Source organism: Erinaceus europaeus, chromosome 18 (genome assembly GCF_950295315.1).
Source record: "Erinaceus europaeus chromosome 18, mEriEur2.1, whole genome shotgun sequence".
In the NCBI taxonomy this organism is placed as follows: domain Eukaryota; kingdom Metazoa; phylum Chordata; class Mammalia; order Eulipotyphla; family Erinaceidae; genus Erinaceus; species Erinaceus europaeus.
In genome coordinates, this window is record NC_080179.1 from 14,587,932 (window position 1) to 14,607,048 (window position 19,117).

General features: G+C 40.7%; 1 long non-coding RNA gene across 1 annotated transcript in view; it reads left to right on the forward strand.

The window, feature by feature from the left end:
* LOC132534313 (uncharacterized) overlaps window positions 1-19,117 on the forward strand; it is a 125,099-nt gene that overhangs the window by 74,993 nt on the left and 30,989 nt on the right. The window lies entirely within an intron of this gene.

A 19,117-nucleotide genomic window follows, 5' to 3' on the forward strand; every position in this document is an offset into this window, starting at 1 on the left:
GTGGGGAACTGAACCTGGGACTTTGGAGCCTCAAGCATGAGAGTCTGTTTGTATAACCATTATGCTATCTACACCTGCTATTTTATAATTATATAAAAATGTGTATGTATCTGTCTAGTAGCCAAGTCTCTAATCCATTCTGAGTTAATTTTGATGTGTAACATTAAGTGATGGTCTAATTTAGACATTTAAATAATTTTTTAAATATTTATTTATTTTCCCTTTTGTTGCCCTTGTTTTTTATTGTTGTTGTTTTTATTATTCTTGTTGTTATTGATGTCATCGTTGTTGGATAGGACAGAGAGAAATGGAGAGAGGAGGGGAAGACAGAGAGGGGGAGAGAAAGATGGACACCTGCAGACCTGCTTCACCACCTGTGAAGCGACTCCTCTGCAGGTGGAGAACTGGGGGCTTGAACCGGGATCCTTACACTGGTCCTTGCACTTCGCGCCACGTGCGCTTAACCCATTGTGCTACCGCCCGATCCCTCCCCTCCCCCTTATTTTTTTAAAATCAAAACACTGTTCAGCTCTAGCTTATGCTAATGCTGGGGATTGAACTTGGGACCTTAGACCCTCAGCCACGAATGTCTTTTGCGTAACTACTATGCTGTCTCCTAACCCAACAACTCTGTTTTCACCTTTTGTGGGTGTTCCAGACATCCTGTCCCAGCACGCCATTTGTGGGTGTTCCAGACATCCTGTCCCAGCACGCCATTTCATTTGACAGTCATGCACCAATATGAGAAGAGTTGCCAAGGCATTTGCTGCTTCTTTAGAGGTGACTATGAGACCTATGAGGTGAATATGAAATGACCTTGATTCACACGTTAGACGATAAGGAAATAGAAGATGGTTATCAACCTTTTAAGTTCTCAAGAGATCAAAAGGAAGATTTCTCCTACACAGCTGTTTTTGTTACAGCGAATGATTCCTTTCACTTGTTCTGCAAGATTTAATTATTATTGTTATTATTAATTTTATGGATTTTAAACACAAATGTAAATGTTGGTATTCATCAACCTACTATTTATGATCCATTGAGAAAACTATTCTGATGCAGAATTTAAAGGGAGCTGAACAACACAAGCACTAATTTAAAAAGATTTATGTATCCTTATGTCCATAACTGCATTATTTATAATAGCCAAAACATGGAAGGACCTAAATGCCCAACAGCATAAGAGAAAGAGTTTGGGCTGTGTGTTCAACAAAATACAACTTAGAAAGAAAAGAAAGGTGAGATTGCATCATTTGGAACAAAGTGGATGAAACTGGAGGTGATTATGCTAAGAGCAAAGAGGTAAAGGACAGCTACCAGGACAAAATCACCAGAGTGGCTTTGCTCACCCATGTATGGAATATAGATAACTAAAGCAAATAAACTTGTAAAAAGTTAAAATAAAATGTTAACCAAAATTCCCCTCAAACGTTTCGAGAACTATTGTGTGTTATCACGGTTTGGGTGGGGTGTGGCATGAAACTGTGGTGGAGGGTGTAGTGACTTGCATACAGTGTGTCAGTATGAAGCTATACCCATGAAATTATAATTTTCTAAACACCGTGAGCTCATTAAAAAATGATCAGAAACTAAAGGGAGCTGAATAGACATTACTAAATCATAGAATCATGAATTTGAATGTATTTTTCTTTTTTTTCCTTCTTTTTTCCTTTTTCTTTTTTTACTTTTAAAATTTGTATTGATTTAATAATGATCGACAAGACCATAGGATAAGAGGGGCATAATTCTACAGTTCTCATCACCAGAATTCCGTATCCCATTCCCTCCATTGGAAGCTTTCTTGTTCTTTATCCCTCTATGATCATGGACCCAAGATCATTATGAGGTGCAGAAGGTGGAAGGTCTGGCTTCTGTAATTGCTTCTCTACTGTACATGGGCATTGGCAGGTCAATCCATACTCCCAGCCTCTTTTTTTTTTTTAAATTTTATTCATTAAAAAGAAACACTGACAAAAACCATAGGATAAGAGGGGTACAACTCCTGCACACAATCCCCACCACCAGAACTCCGTACCCTATCCCCTCCCCTGATAGCTTTCCTATTCTTTATCCCTCTGGGAGCATGGACCCAGGGTCCTGTTTCTGTCTTTCCCTGGTGGGGCCAGGCTCTGGAGTGGTAGGGCTGTGCTGCAGGTGTCTGTCTCTCTTTCCCTCTCTGTTTTTCTTTCTCCTTTTTCTCTCAGATAAATAAATCATAAATAAGATAAACAAATGACAGAAACATGTTAAAAAACAAGAGAAGGCTGGGAGATAGCTCATCTGGGAGAGTGTGTGCTTTATTAAGCACAGGGTCCTGAATTCTAGCCTGCACACACCACTCAGCGGCACCAAGGTCTCCTGGAGGAGTTACATGGAATGAGGACCAGTGCCATGGTGTTCCTCATCTCTTTCTCCCTCTATCTACACTCTGTCTCTCTCATATAAAAAAAAAAACATTGAAAAATATTGTGCATTCATAAGGCCCAGCACTATAAGCAAGCAAGCAAACAAACCACAAGATCATGTAAATTTGCATTTGTTTATGTGGAATAGCATACCTCACATGCTGTTAAATGGGAAAAAGTAGGCTAGAGAGTTGTACGTATTCTATGTTTCAATGATTATAAAATAACAAATATTTGCCACCAAGTTGCAGATGCTACCATGATACCAACCTGACTTGCTTGGGCAGACGACCTCACCAACGTGTCCTGGAACCTCACCTCTCCAGAGCTCTGCCCCACTAGGGAAAGATAGAAATGTGCTGGGGGTATGGGTCAACCAGTCAACATTCATATCCAGCAGAGAAGCAGTTACAGAAGTCAGACCTTCCACCTTCTGCATCCCATAAAGAATTTTGGTGCATCCTTCCAGAAGGATAAAGAATATGAAAACTTCCAATGGAAGGGAAGAGACATGAAATTCTGGTGGTGGGAATTGTATGGAATTGTACCCCTCTTATACCAGAATCTTGTCAGTCATTATTAAATCACTAATAAAAAATTTTAGGGAGTCGGGCAGTAGCGCAGCGGGTTAAGCGCATGTGGCACAAAACACAAGGACCGGCATAAGGATCCTGGTTCGAGCCCCCAGCTTCCCACCTGCAGGGGAGTCGCTTCACAAGTGGTGAAGCAGGTCTGTAGGTGTCTGTCTTTCTCTCCCCCTCTCTGTCTTCCCCTCTCTCCATTTCTCGCTCTCCTATCCAACAGCAACGACAACAACAATAAGTACAACAATAAAACAACAAGGGCAACAAAAGGGAATAAATAATTAAAAATTTTTTAAATAACCATTTATTTGAATAGATAGAAAAGGTTTGAAAGATATAATGGTTAGTACTTTAATGTTTATTTATTTTGCTATCAGGGTTATCACTAGGGCTCAGTGCTTTTGAAACTCTACTCTTCCCAGCAGCTATTTTTTCTCCCCTTCTTCTTCCCTTTTCTTCTTTCCTTCACTTTCTTTCATTCTTGATAGAGGTAAGAGACAGAGAGAGAGAGAGATAAAAGGAAAGAGACCTGCAGCACTGCTCCTCGATTCATAAGGTTTCTCATCTGCAAGAGGGGGGGACCAAGGGTTTGAACCTGGGTCCTTGTGTATGGTAAGAGGTGTGCTCTAGCAGTTGCCCCACCAACCTAAGTAGTTTCTAAAAAGGAAAAAGTAGCATCAGAGAAATAACTCACTGGGGAGGACAAGCATGTCTGTGGCCCAGGTTTGAGCCCAGGGAAGTGCTATGCATCAGAGGGAACTCCAGTGCTATGGTATCTCTCTGTCTCTCCCTCATGCTATCTCTCTAATGAAAAAAGCAGTGCTTCTGTCCCTAGAGATAGTGATACAAAAGCATTTTTTAGCATTTTATTTATTCCCTTTTGTTGCCCCTCCTTTTTTATTATTGTTGTAGTTATTGATGTCATTGTTGTTGGATAGGACAGAGAGAAATGGAGAGAGGAGGGGAAGACAGGGGGAAAGACAGACATTTGCAGACCTGCTTCACCGCTTGTGAAGTGACTCCCTTGCAGGTGGGAAGCCCGGGGCTTGAACTGGGATCATTATGCTGTCCTTGTGCTTTGCGTCACCTGCGCTTAACCCACTGCGCTACCGCCCAACTATCGCAAAAGCATTATTTTTAAAATGGTGTTCTTTTTTTTTTTAAATACAATTTTTATTATTGGATAGAGACAGAGTGAAATTGAAGGGGGAAGGAGAGATAGAGAGGGAAACAGACACCTGCAGCCCTGCTTCACCACTCATGAAGCTTTCCCCCTGCAGGTGGGGACCAGGGGCTTGAACCTGTGTCCTTGTGCACTGTAACGTGTGCACTTAACCAGGTGCGCCACTGCCTGGCCCCTAAAATGGTGTTCTTTCCTCTTCTTAAGGTCACTCCAAGTACATGGCCACAGATTCCTAGAGGATGTAGATGTTTCTGCACTAAAGGAGGAAGGTTAATCAGAGATATACAACTTCTTGATTATTGCTACTTTGAACTTTTAACAATGACACCAGTGTCCAAGAATGACAATTTAAACCTGTTCACCAAAAACCAAAGGAAGGAATGAAGAGTATGCATGGCCTAGGCAGGAGAGAGAGCCTCCCAAAGCATTTTCCCTTTCTTTCTTTCTTTCTTTCTTTCTTTCTTTCTTTCTTTCTTTCTTTTTTTCTTTCTTTCTCTCTTTCTCTTTTCTTCCTTCCTTCCTTTCTTCCTTTCTTTCTTTCAAATTTCTTTATTGGGGGATTAATGTTTTATATTTGGCAGTAAGTACAATAGTTTTATCAGTTTTCCACATAACAATACAACCCCCACTAGGTCCTCTGTCATCCTTTTTGGACCTGTACTGTCCCCCCCCCACCCACAGACCCCAGAGTCTTTTACTTTGGTGCAATACACCAACTCCAGTTCAGGTTCTACTTGTGTTTTCTCTTCTGATCTTGTTTTTCAACTTCTGCCTGAGAGTAAGATCGTCCCATATTTATCCTTCTGTTTCTGACTCATTTCACTTAATATGATTTCTTCAAGCTCCATCCAAGATGGGTTGAAAATGGTGAAGTCACTGTTTTTAACAGCTGAGTAGTATCATTGTGTATATATATCACAACTTGCTCAGCCACTCATCTGTTGTTGGACACCTGGGTTGCTTCCAGGTTTTGGCTATTACAAATTGTGCTGCTAAGAACATTATGTGTACACAGATCTTTTTGGATGGATGTGTTGGGTTCCTTAGGATATATCCCCAGGAGAGGAATTGCGGGATCCTAGGGTAAGTCCACTTCTAGCCTTCTGAGAGTTCTCCAGACTGCTCTCCACAGGGGTTGGACCAATTTACAGTCCCACCAACAGTGCAGGAGGGTTCCTTTGACCCCACACCCTCTCCAGTATTTGCTGCTGTTACCTTTTCTGATGTATAACATTCTTACAGGAGTGAAGTGTTATCTCATTGTTGTCTTTATTTGCATTTTTCTGACAATCAAAGACTTGGGAGCATTTTTTCATGTGTTTCTCGGCCTTTTGGATCTCTTCTGTGGTGAATGTTCTGTCCATGTCCTCTCCTCATTTTTGGATGGGGTTATTTGTTTTCTTGTTGTTGAGTTTGGCAAGCTCTTTATATATTTTGGTTATTAAAGTCTTGTCTGATGTATGGCATGTAAAGATCCCCCATTCTGTGAGGGGTCTTTTTATTTCCAAGCATTTTCTGTGCACTAGTGGAGGCACTGAACACATCCTGCAGTGTTTTACAGGCAGTTCCCATCCACAGGTGTGCTCTTTCATACTGGGAAGTAAAGCTCATTCATCACTCACCTGGCACCGAGTACAGTGAGCATGTACTATGTGTCAGGCATGGAGCTAGGCACCTGGAAGAAAAGTTCAGCACAGAGGAACCCTGTCCTCCAGAAGCCCACAGGGAAGGTGGCAAGCTGAATTAACAGGCAATTGAAGTGTAATTTAATACAATCATGTTCCACTTAATGACATTTAGGTAAGTGATGGTGGTCCCCCGAAGGCTATACCAAATAGTCTGGGTGTTGTGGAACTGAAACCAAAGCTATCAGTTATTCTGACAACAAACAGGTTGATTTGGAAACAAAACAACAGAAGGAAAAGGAGACGGAGAGCATTTTTGTTTTTGGTGTGCACGTGTATCACGTGCACTTTTACTCCAAGGCTGACAGCCTTCTGAATAACCTCTGGACAGCCCCGCACCCCGCGCTTAGTTTCACCCGAGGGCGAGGCAGAGGCAGGTGCGAGGCACTCCGGGCATGCGTGGGCATCCTGGCTACGCGCGTCTGTAGCGACCCGTGCCACCTACCTGTGTGTGAGGACACTTTCTAAAGTTGGCGTGATGAGGACAAGGCCTACCAGCACCCTTCTCAGCATGCGGACAAATGACACAAACACCTGTGAGTACTCTGCGGGGCCGACTGTCCCAGGACAGTTTTCTAGAGTCGCGGACATTTTCCCGGAGAAGGAAGAGACCCTAGGGAGCAGCACCAGGTGGCTGGGGACACAGGAGAGGCCAGGAGGGAGGGCTCGGGCGCCCTGCAACTTCCGGAGGGAAAGGGAAGCCCTCGAGCTACAGGCTGGACCAGAGGCTCAGGGAGCAGAGTTTTTCTGCCCAGGAGGCCTGAGTGGGATTCCATAAACACAGAACAGACGAGTCTGTCCCCCAGACTCACTCCCAGACTGCTTTTGATTCCATGAGAGGTGTAGGAGAAAGCTTGAACTAAGACCCTCCACACCCGCTTCAGGCCACCCTGCCTGCCACCCACCTGCCAGCTTCCCCCAAATACAGCTCCTTCCTTTTGTTTAATAGGAGATGTGAAGGGCAGGAGAGACCTGCCTGAGAAGTTTGAATTTGCCCTAAGGACAAGGGTGTGCCTTGTTGATTAAACTCATATGCCACGGGCCACCATGATTGATAACGTTTAAAGAGATTTCAGCGTGGTTGCCAAAATTCTGGGATTTTTATGGGCTCCACCCATATATAAGCGTTTTTGTGGAGAGGGCTAGGGTATAAGGAAATACAAAAAATAGATAGGTCATACAATGGGTTATAAATCTGTACTTTGGTGTACTCCGAAGATGCCTTCCTGAACAGTTGCATGGAAGTTAAAAACTTGCAAAGCAAATCATAAAAAACACTCAGGGAGGCTTCTATGAAAAGAATCATGACGTCAACTCTACTGAAATATTAACAGTAACTGCTAATTTATTTGCTCCTCTTTATTTGGACTTTCATATACGGTACTGAGTTTTTAAAAGATGGTACACACATGGAACATTTGCTTATTTGTGTAAATAACTTGTACTTCCTCAGAGAACAAGTCAGGGCATTTGGTAGTAAACAAGTTTCAGACCTAAATTTGATGTTCCCCTAATCTCCCCCCTGCCCCCACTTATGGCTTCTCTGGGCCTTGGTGCCTACACTATTTGAACACTCCCAGGGAGCTAACTTTCTTTCTTTCTTTTCCTTCTGCCTTCCTGCCTCCCTTTTCTTTTCCTTCCCTTCCCTTCTTTCTTTTTTCTTTCTCTCTCTCTCTCTCTCTCTCTCTTTCTTTCTTTCTGTCTTTCTTTCCTTCTTCCTTCCTTCCTTCCTTTCTTTCTCTAGATAGAGTGAAAGGCAAAGAGGGGTAGACAGAAAAGAGGAAAGACCCCACAGCACTGCCTCACAGCTCTGCCTCACAGGTCTGCCTCACCTTTGTTAGCTCCCATGTGGTAACTGGAGCTTAAACCGGGGGCTTTGCTCATGGTGAGCCATCTGCCAGCCCTGCTTCTTAGGGATAGAGTTCTCAGAAAGAGAATGATTTCACCTGTCAAGGATTTCATTTTTTTCATTGATGAGCATAACATACCTTCTGTGCATGTTTGCAGCCAAGGGTTATAAATAGGTAAAAGAAGGCCTGGTGCTTAGAAAGTGCTCAATAAAAGGCAACTATTGTCAATTCACTTTCAAAGAGTTTTAGAGGCCTTAAAAATACTTCTTGGGGGAGTCGGGCTGTAGCGCAGCGGGTTAAGTGCAGGTGGCGCAAAGCACAAGGACCAGCATAAAGATCCCGGTTCGAACCCCGGCTCCCCACCTGCAGGGGAGTCGCTTCACAGGCGGTGAAGCAGGTCTGCAGGTGTCTGTCTTTCTCTCCCCCTCTGTCTTCCCCTCCTCTCTCCGTTTCTCTCTGTCCTATCCAACGACGACAACAACAATAATAACTACAACAATAAAACAACAAGGGCAACAAAAGGGAATAAATAAATAAAATAAAATATTAAAAAAAATACTTCTTGGAAATTGAATCCCTCCAACTTTTGCTAGATTCTGTTTCTAGAATCGATTTTATGGGGGTGGGGTGGGGAATGGTTGCTTGTTATATGTGCTTCTCATTTACTTAATAATGTCCTGGAGTAGTTAAGCATTTCATGTCCAAGATGAAAATGTTTGCTGTTTGGTAAGTCCCCAAACTCAGTTAACATAATTCCAAGTGGACAATTGCAAATGTATTTTATAACTTATGTTTGTGAGCCCCTGCAATGCAAACTAACTCCCAGGTTGTGGGTGGGATGAAACTAGAGGATGTTTTTAAAGTTTTTCTGTGGTTGGGTGAATGCCTAGCAACACCTACTTTGGCATTTTTTCCAAACCAAAATGATTTCTGCTGTGTTGTATATCATGGACTCAAAGGTCTGAGCAGAGGCCTTTCTGTACTGGAATCTACCCTGAACTACTGAAGGACTGGGTCTGACTGGTCTTACTGGCAGAGATTTACTGACTCTTCTTTTTCCTTCCTTCCTTCCTCCCTCCCTCCCTTTTTTTTTTAATTTCTTTATTGGAGGATTAATGGTTTACAGTTGACAGTAACACAGTAGTTTGTACATGCGCGCTATTTCCCAGTTCTCCACATAACAGTTCAACCCCCCACCAGGTCCTCTTCGTTCCTTTCTTCCTTTTCTTTCCTTTATTTCTTTTTCTTCATCTAAAGGGTCTTGAGCTTTACTTCTTCCACTTATAATGTTTAATCAAGACAGAAAAACAACACAGGTCTTGCACAGCTTGCAGTTCACTGCGAGTGAAACCAGCCACCTTGACTTTTCAGCCTACTCCAGCCTAATCTCAGCCTAACATCTGTAGCTTTACACCCTTGTAGGTTTAAGTGCACTTTTCATACATTATTTCTTCGAATGTTTCCAACAACACTAGGAAATACATGATTGTAAAGGTGAGGAAACGGAGGCACCACAAGTTTAAATTGACCTAACTTAATATCTTAAAGGCAAAAGCCTGGGGGAGGGATCAAAGCGTGTCAGAACATCTTCATTCTGTTGGCAGTATCTATACTTGTCAACTGACAAATGCCCAAGATCTAGTTGCCTTGTAAATCTAGTTAGAGGATTCTTTAAAAAAATTTTATTATTATTATTATTATTTTGTCTCCAGGGTTATTGCTGGGGCTTGGTGCCTGCACCATGAATCCACTGCTCCTGGAGACCATTTTTTCCCTTTTGTTACCCGGGTTGTTTTATCATTGTTATGGTTATTGTTATCGCTGTCATTGATGTCGTTGTTGTTGGAGAGGACAGAGAAATGGAGAAAGGAGGGGAAGAGAGAGAAAGGGAGAAAAAGACAGACACCTGCGGACCTGCTTCACTGCTTATGAAGTGACTCCCCTGCAGGTGGGGAGCTGAGGGCTGGAACCGGGATCCTTCTGCTGGTCCTTGTGCTTCGCGCCATGTGTGCTTAACCCGCCGCACTACCGCTCAACTCCCAGTTTGATGATTTTAATAAAGGTTGTCTTAGGAACAGTAATTGTCCTTTAATTGATTTTGATATATATATATTTCGGTCAAATGTATACAGTGTTTCTTCTAAAGATTATCAAGGGGTGAAAATAATTCTGATACTGCTGGAAGAGATTAGGAGATAATATCTTACTTTATTTTGTATAGTTAGTTGAGTAGATAGAGTGTCTGCGCTGATCTAGGTGAGGTCTTCAGAGGCAGTATAACCGGGTAGGGGATTGAGAGGAGAGGCATCAAGAAAGACAAGCAAAGTCCCAAAGGTTCTAGGACTGGGAGAAGTACAGGCTTTAAAGAGAATGGGATACCTACCCTTGTGGTCTTAGAGTTTAAAAAGGGCAACAGATAATTATTATTATAACCACATTATTTGGGAGCTTGTTTTTCTTTGAAAATCACATGGTTAGGATTTATTGTACATTGCATGACCTCACCATGAGTTCTGTCATTCAATGATATCTACTGATAACATTATCTTAGATATTGACAGGATTAAATGATTCTAATTTATCTGGCCTAAGGCTGTAGGTAACTTAGTATTTTTAAAAAATGATTTATTTTTAGAGATGCTTTAATAATTTAAGCCCAGTGTCAGAATTCAGTTAATTTACAAATATGAAACACTAAATGCTTAGACTAAAGGAATATATACTCAGGACTAAAATCTAGTCAAGAACTTGAAATACTCAGTCTGTTTCCCCCTCTGACATATTAAATTAATAGTGACTTATAAGATTATGGGTTAGGGTGGGGGTAGATATCATAATGGTTATGCAAATAGATTCTCATGCCTGAGGTTCCAAAGTCCCAGGTTCAATTCCCTTTACCACTGTAAGCCAGAGTGAGCTGTGCTCTGGTTAAAAAAAAAAAAAAAAAGGGGTTAATAGGAGTAAAGTTTCATACCGCTATCACCACCAAAAGTCTGTGTCCCCCTCCCCACCCCTCTACAGTAGACCTGAAAATACCCACCCCTCCCCCCAGGTGCAATACACCAAACTCAGTCTAAGTTCTGTTTTGTGTTTCCCTTTCTGTTCTAATTTTTGACTTAAGCGTACGAGTGAGATCATCCCATATTCATCCTTCTCTTTCTGGCTTACCTCACTTAACATGATTTCTTCAAGCTCCATCCAAGATGAAGTGAAGAAGGTGGATTCATTATTTTTAATAACTGAGTAATATTCCATTGTGTATATAGACCACAACTTGCTCAGCCGCTCATCTGTTGTTGGACACCTGAGTTGCTTCCAGGTTTTGGCTATTACAAATTGTGCTGCTATGAACATAGGTGTACACAAATCTTTTTGGATGGGTATGTTGGGTTCCTTAGGATATATCCCCAGGAGAGGGATCTCCAGGTCATAAATGTCCATTTCTAGCCTTCTGAGACTTCTCCAGACTGCTTTCCACAGAGGTTGGACCCATTGACATTCCCACCAGCAGTGCAGGAGGCTTCCTTTGACCCCGCACCCTCTCCAGCATTTGCTGCTGTTCCCTTTTCTAATGTGTGACATTCTCACAGGAGTGAAGTGATATCTCACTGTTGTCTTGATTTGCATTTCTCTGACAATCAGAGACTTGGAGCATTTTTTCCTGTGTTTCTCGGCCTTTTGGATCCCTTCTGTGGTGACTATTCTGTCCATATCCTCTCCCCCCTTTTGGATGGGGTCATTTGTTGTTGATGAGTTTGGTGAACTCTCTATTTTTTGGCTATTAGTCTTTTGTCTGATGTATGGCATGTAAAGATCTCTCATTCTATAAGGAATCTCTTTGTTTAGGGAAAGGTTTCTTTGGCTGTACAGAAACTTTTCAATTTGCTATAAGCTCAAGGGTTTATTTTTGATTTTGTCTTTCTTGCAATTGGATTCATATCATTGAAGATGCCTATAAAATTTAGACGGAAAAGAGTGCTGCCTGTATTTTCCTCTAAGTATCTGATAATTTCTGGTCTAACATCCAGGTTCTTGACTGCTTGGAGTTTACTTTTGTGTGTGGTAAAATGTAATGGTTCAGTTTCATTCTTCTGCATGTTTCAACCCAATTTTCCCAACATCATTTATTGAAGAAACTCTCCTTTTTTTTTTTTCATTTAATTAATTTCAGAAAATTAGATGACTATAAGTGTGGGTAGGAGTTAAATTTAAAGCTTGATTAGACTTAGGTTAAGCATTTTGGGCATGATGGTCTGTACTACCATATGTTTTGCTTATATCCCGTGGGAGACAGTGCTCTCCCAGAGAAGTGTATCATCACTGCTGCTCACTGTAATGTTTGCTCCATCTTTATTGTTGGTAGCACTAGATAAATAATGAAGTGGAAAATCTAAATATTTTGTTGGGATGCTTACTACTAACGCAAAGTGTATTAATTTATGTGAACTGTCTAGTATTCGCTCCTAATTAGAGAGAGCACTACTATATGTATTTCATTAAATCTTCTGACAGAATCATTTTGTGCTAAATTCTACTAGATTGGAAGACCCTACACATGCATGCTTGATTTTCATAAATTGTTTTTGGTTAACATGTGGTCTCCTTAATCAGTATAATTGTCTGTCCCTCTCCTAATCCTAAAGGAACATTTTACTCACAGCAACACACACACACACACACACACACACACACACACACACACACACACACTATACTATATTCTTACTATATTCTTATTCTTACTATATTCTAATAGTCATACTATATTCTTGTATTATAAATACCAGTGGTAACAAAAGAGACTAGCAGAAAGCATTGGGGATGATATACAAGCAAATACAAGCAAAATTTAATTATTTATGATATCCAAATTTCTCTCTTACACTCTATGTTCTTTGTCACAAATAAAACAGAATAGAGCAGGGGGTCTATTTATTTAGGATTTACTAAGAAACTAGTCTCTTTGAAAGGAAAAAATATATGCAGGTGGGAAATATTTGCATTTTTTGGCTCCATTCTTATTATTCAATATAGTTGTAAGAAGTTCCTCATTTATTTCCAGATTGCTTCTTGCACTTGGGAGTGCTTTTTTCTATCCCTGCGGCTGCTGTTGGTTGAGATGCTTGTGAGGAGAAATTCAGGCATGTTCCTGAGCTACCATTTTGATTTCCTCCTATAGTGATGTTAGCATTATGCATTTCACTGCAGTTTGATTCCTACTTTTTTCTTTCTTTCTTATACTCCTGAGCTAGTTTCCTTGGTCATCAGCAAGCTGTTGTGATATATTTTTACATCAAGCAATCATAGTTGCTATGTGAATATATATATATATATATATATATATATATGTGTGTGTGTGTGTGTGTGTGTGTATATATATATATATATGAATGTGCACGTGACACACACACACACACACACACACACACACACACACACACACACACACATTCATTGTCCCTTTCTCCCCCTGAAGTTTTCTGTCACTTCTCACTTTTTGTACCTTTGATTTGCTTATTATTGAAAGGGCAGATTATATTTTATTATTGGGTCTGTACTTTGAATATAAATTTCTTTACTTTGGAGTAGACGAAATGTTTGGGGGACAGCATTTCCTTCTCTTTCTAGACTCCTTGAGGGAGCTATTACCAAGAAATCAGATGTTAAAGGAAATTACTTTTGTTCACTTGAAGAAGCATTTGAGCAATTTAAGCATCCTGCTTCTGTCTTCCAGGTCTTCTAGACAGACTTTACAAATTTTAGTGTAGAAATGGACTTTTCTAGGGGTCGGGCGGTAGCACAGCAGGTTAAGCGCAATGGCACGAAGCGCAAGGACCAGTGTAAGGATCCCAGTTTGAGCCCCCGGCTCCCCACCTGCAGGGGAGTCGCTTCACAGGCGGTGAAGCAGGTCTGCAGGTGTCTTTCTCTCCCCCTTCTTTGTCTTCCCTTCCTCTCTCCATTTCTCTTTGTCCTAACCGACAACGAACGACATCATCAACAACAATAATGACCACAGCAAGGCTACAACAACAAGGGCAACAAAAGGGGGAAAAAGAAAAAGGCCTCCAGGAGCGGTGGATTTGTGGATTTGTGGTGCAGGCACTGAGCCCCAGCAATAACCCTGGAGGCAAAAAAAAAAAGGACTTTTCTAATTTTTGTTAACATCATCTTTGAAAACTACTTGTGAGATGGATACATTGGCAGTTAGTTTTATGAAGAACATGTGAACCTATGTTGTTAAGTGATTCTGGGTAATTAATACAGGAGGAGTCACTTACAGAAATGTAAGAAATAGTTCAAGCTACTAAATCACTTTATGAAGGGTTTTATCATGCTACAAAGTGCAGTATTTCCTTTTAGAATGAGTCAACTTCAAAACACAAATTTCTAGAATTTTCCAATACAGTTGTCAGAAAGGAAGAATTAATTTTTTCTACTTTCTCCTCTGTCCCTCTCCCTCCTCACCTGGGGTGGGTAGATGGTTAACTTGACTGTCAATTTATTGCTAATAAAAACCAAACAAGATTATCTGCATGGAAATAGTTGTTTTGTGATAGGACTTCTTAAATATAATAAATGAAACACGTGACACATAACTTATACCTGCTTTTTGCATAGAGGTGAACAAGAGATTTACCATTTGGTCAAAGATATTTACATATGTCCATCAAAATATGACTCCCTTTATAGTCTTCTAAAACCATGTCTATAATATACATTATTATGGTAATTTAAAAACGGAACATAGAGTAGAAAAAGAACATGATAAATGCATATCATCTTACCCTTGATAGCCCTAGTAAATTTCATACCTTAGGCAAGATTGAATACATTTTGAGTTTTTCATGCAACAATCATTTTGGAAATGCGTCAGTCAACAGGCTTCCTTTGCTCATTATTATTTAGCCTAAAGATCTGAGGAATCTGTTTTTATTTTGTTATCAATTTATTTCCAAGAAATGGCCCTGTCTCTACTTATTTGAATGAACATTTTCTTTCGTCCCATTTATAACAATTGTAAAATTAGACCTCCTTTCCATTCTCATTTCATCAACTATTTCCACGGGCCGCACATTTCTTTTTTCCACAGGATGCATTCGTCTACAAATTAGAATAACAGACATTTCCAAAACAGCAGCTGAGCCTCTGAAAAATTCTTTCTCTCCTCTCTTGGTGCAAAGGAGAGAGTCTATCTTTTAGGTTTCTTTAATTTTCTTGGCATTAAATTCTCCAGTCTAAATTAACTGGGAAGGCATTTGTTGAATTACACATAGGGCATGTGGTTTCGACCTCAGCAGGAACACAGGCTGCAGCCTAGCTGTCCAGGCGCTATCCTTCCCTGCAAAGGTGAAATGATTTAGAGGCCTAGAGAAACTTAATTTTTCTTGATCACCATGTGCAACCCGGAATTTTAATGGCAGGCATAATTAATTCTTCTGATGTTAATCATCAGGGCTGGGCTCCACAATTATCAGTCTGGTGCAGCTGGGGCATGGTGCAGACATGAAAAATTAGGAAAATGAATCAGTAATAGGGTGGCAGATTTAATCTGCATCATGAAAACAAAGTTAAAAAGAGGAAGATCGAGAGAATTTCAGCTGAAGCTTTTGTGCCAATGCACAGTGACAGAACTGAAAAATGTTGCCGATGTCCAAAGTGATTGGTAATTACCAAGCCATTGAATTTTTTATTGTCAATTTATCATCGCGCCAGAGGTTAAATTTAACATCTTCTTCTAAAGCCATCACTCTAAGCAGGCTCACTGCACATCACGTGGCTCAGAGTCAGTGAAAGGTTAATCAGGTATTTCTTTAGTTTGCATGTGTCTTCAAACTCTCCTTCCTTCTGGGCTGTACTGGGCCATTCCTGAAAGTCTGTGCGAGAGGTTTTCTTACTCCTTTGCCTTTGCCTTTCAGGTACACATCAGTTTGTATTATCCACAGACTTCTTCCTCACCACTGGCGTTTACTGAGAATCCTGGTGCAAAAAAGAATTATTTTTCAAGTAAGAAAAATTCTATCATTTCAGACCCTGGGGACACTTTATTATGGTGCAGCAGTTAAGACACGGGCCTGCCTCTGTCTCTGTTTTAAACTTGTATTTCGTCAGACATTGGAAGAAATAATGTGACCTCTTAAAACAAAATGACAATTCTACAACAATTTTGCACGATTCAAATTTAATTCTCTCTCTCTCTCTCTCAATGTCTCTTTATTAATAGAAATAAAAGTCAGTTTAAGAGGGAGGCAATATTTACTCATGTGAATATTGAATACTTCAAATAGCCACACCTTTAAAAAGCTCTCTGAAACACTCGACCAGATTCAGAGCGAACACTGAAACTCTACATGCAAAGTCTCTTCTTAGCGAGTCACTTTGCTTAATTTAATCATAACAATTTTTGCTCTGATCTTTAACATCACCCGTCTCATCTGTGTTGTTTTTCATTCTGTTTGCTTATCTCTTCTTCTGCATGCGTTTTGAAATATAGAGCTGTCTCTTATTAAGGGGATGGTATATATTCTCTATAAATTAAAAATGGAAATAGTCTTTAGGGTGACTTGAAAAGAAAAATCAATGTGTGCATTAATTACTGCAATTCATTACTCAAATAAAAATGAGCCCAACCTTGCCTTGGGTACCAGTGTAAGGACTGAGAATGTTTGCAAAAGACAAAGCTTGTGTTTCTGACCATGTTAATCTGCAGATCAAAGACTGTGAATCCACGCCTGGTGGAGGCTCCTCAGGGGATAGGGAGCTGTGCTCCACATCCCAGCAGCAGCAGGGGCAGTGAGTTATTACTGCTGAATACAAAAGCTAGTCACGTGACTGTCACCCACCAGCAGTGGCAGGCGTCCTTCTCCTGCCTGGGCTTCCCGAGACCTTGCTTTTCTGAGTACTTGCTTTCCTATAATTAAATCTGAACCATAAAAGCCATACCTGTCAGATGACCTCCAGCTGCCCTCATAAACAACACTGGGAATATTGCTGGTAGCAACTCTTAGCTTTTGGAAATAACATGGGAAAATACACTATTAGCTTCCTAGAGACTTCCCTCCCCTTCTCAACCCAGCTCTGACCCACCCCCAATTCTCCTTACACTGAACTTTCTCAGTCCTTTTGGAATTTGAGTGGGGACTGGAAAACACACAGCAATTTTTTAAAATATAGCATAATTTATTGGAAAGATTCTGCTGTTGTCTCCTGAATTAGTAACCTGTCCTTTCAGGAGGAAGAGAAAGTGGAATGAAGGCATGTAATTTTTCTAACAGCATTTGGCTGCCTTTCTTTGATCATGTTTTATGACTGGGGGATAAATTACCATATGAAGGATTCTGTTTAAAACCTAAACATGTTTAGTATGATTTGAATCCTGCCATATTTTGCCTGAGCAAGTCCAGTGCAAAGATCAGCAGCTATGCACAACACTATTTTAATTGGATTCTTTCCAAAACTGCAACTAATTAAGGATCAATTCAGGACCATTAGCAAGTGGGACAAGCTAGCCAGTGTTGCATATTTCAAGAGTTAGTTTTAATGAGAGGCGTTACTAGAAGGGGGGGGCTGGACAGGGGGAGGGGGAAGAAACCGATTAAAGATAGTGTAGGGACCTTCTTCAGCTAAACTGAACAACTAATGGTACATGGAAAGATGCTGAACTTGTAGTCCTCTGTAATTGATCTACTTACTGTTCTTAAAGAAACTTTAAAACCATGAATGCAGGTATTTAGAGATACTCTAGAGGTTCAACAACAATTTATAAATGTTACAAATTGTTGGCTTCTGTGGTGGAGTGCTCCCTTTATTGAAGAAACATATGCTCTCTGCTTTCAGACCCGTTAACCTCAGCATTGCCAAACCATTTTCTCTTCTCTGGGCTTTGTACCCAGAAACATCTGCTTATCCAGACTGCAGTGTCTGCAGATGGTGCTTTTTAATTTGTTAAAGGGTTAGCAGTGCCATATTTTTGACAGCTGTTCTTGAGTTCCTTTACCACAAAGAAAAACTTTGCTAGACGCTGGTGTTTAGGGAGTGAAATTTGATACTTACATCCTCATTAGTTGCTTCTGCTCTTATGTCTTCATATCCAGGCCTTCTTTGTTATTGTGAGTTGTGTGCAGGCTGATGTTTGTCTTTGGAGGATGAAAATGGAAAGTTAGCACACAGTTAACCTGCTTTAAACATTAGAGTATGAATGTATGTGTGGCTTCAGCAGGGTGGCCGAATATTTAATCATTAAAAGGATAGGCAATAAATCAAATGTCTGAACTTGGATGCATTATCTGATATGCTCGATTTCAAACTTAACCTTTCTATGGACTTCTGTCGTGAGAAATTATCTGGACTAAGTTTCTTCATTGAAGCAATCATAACCCAACCACATAGCATTTATGATTGTAAGATAATAGCAATAAAAAAAAGGCTGTTGGCTTCTAATAGTGGACAAAGATAATAAAATATATTACTTTATAGGAAAATAATTTTACCAAGTTTAGGTTTGATTCCATGTTGAGGTGATGTAGGATAGGCATTGAAAAGGAAATTATTAGAATATTAAAGAGTTGTGAGGTTAAAGGGTTCTTTAGAATGCGCAGGGCTAACTAAAGGAAGGTATGCTTGTGTGCTGGGTAAGTTTTTCACTGGCTATAATCATCAGAACAGTAGCAGCTGTTCTGAATCTATGTGCTTTTATTTATAATTGCACTGGCAATATTGAGGAGACGTCGTCTCCTTTTAACACTACTGTGAGCTCAGGCACCTGCTGCTCAACATTTACTGCATGGCCCTTCGACATAGAATCCACTGCCAGTGAGGATTTTTCTCCTGTATTTCTCAGTTTTAGCACCCTTTCTCCACCTCCTCTGGCTCTATATTGGATAGAGAGAGAGAGAGAGAGAGAGAGAGAGAGAGAGAGGGAAAGAGAGAGAGAGTGTGTTACTGGGGTAAGGACTAGAGTTACCTTTTTTTTTTTAATTTTTATTTATAAAAAGGAAACACTGACAAAACCATAGGATAAGAGGGATACAACTCCACACAATTCCCACCACCAGAGCTCCATATCTCCTCCCCTCCCCTGATAGCTTTCCTATTTTTTATCCCTCTGGGAGCATGGACCCAGGGTCATTATGGGGTGCAAAAGGTGGAAGGTCTGGCTTCTGTAATTGCTTCCCCGCTGAAGATGGGCATACTCCCACCCTGCCTCTCTTTCTGTAGTGGGGCAGGGTTCAACAACTGTTGTTGACCCACATTGAGGGCAAGATCCTACAGGATCTATTGTGTTGTTCCTGATGGAGATGACCAGTGACAATGGAGAGAGGGATCTATTCGAGGTCTAGGCCCATCATGTTTGTGTGGGAATCTCAGGACTCCCTGACTAGGGCCCCAGGCTGATGGGGTGGTCTGATGGTGA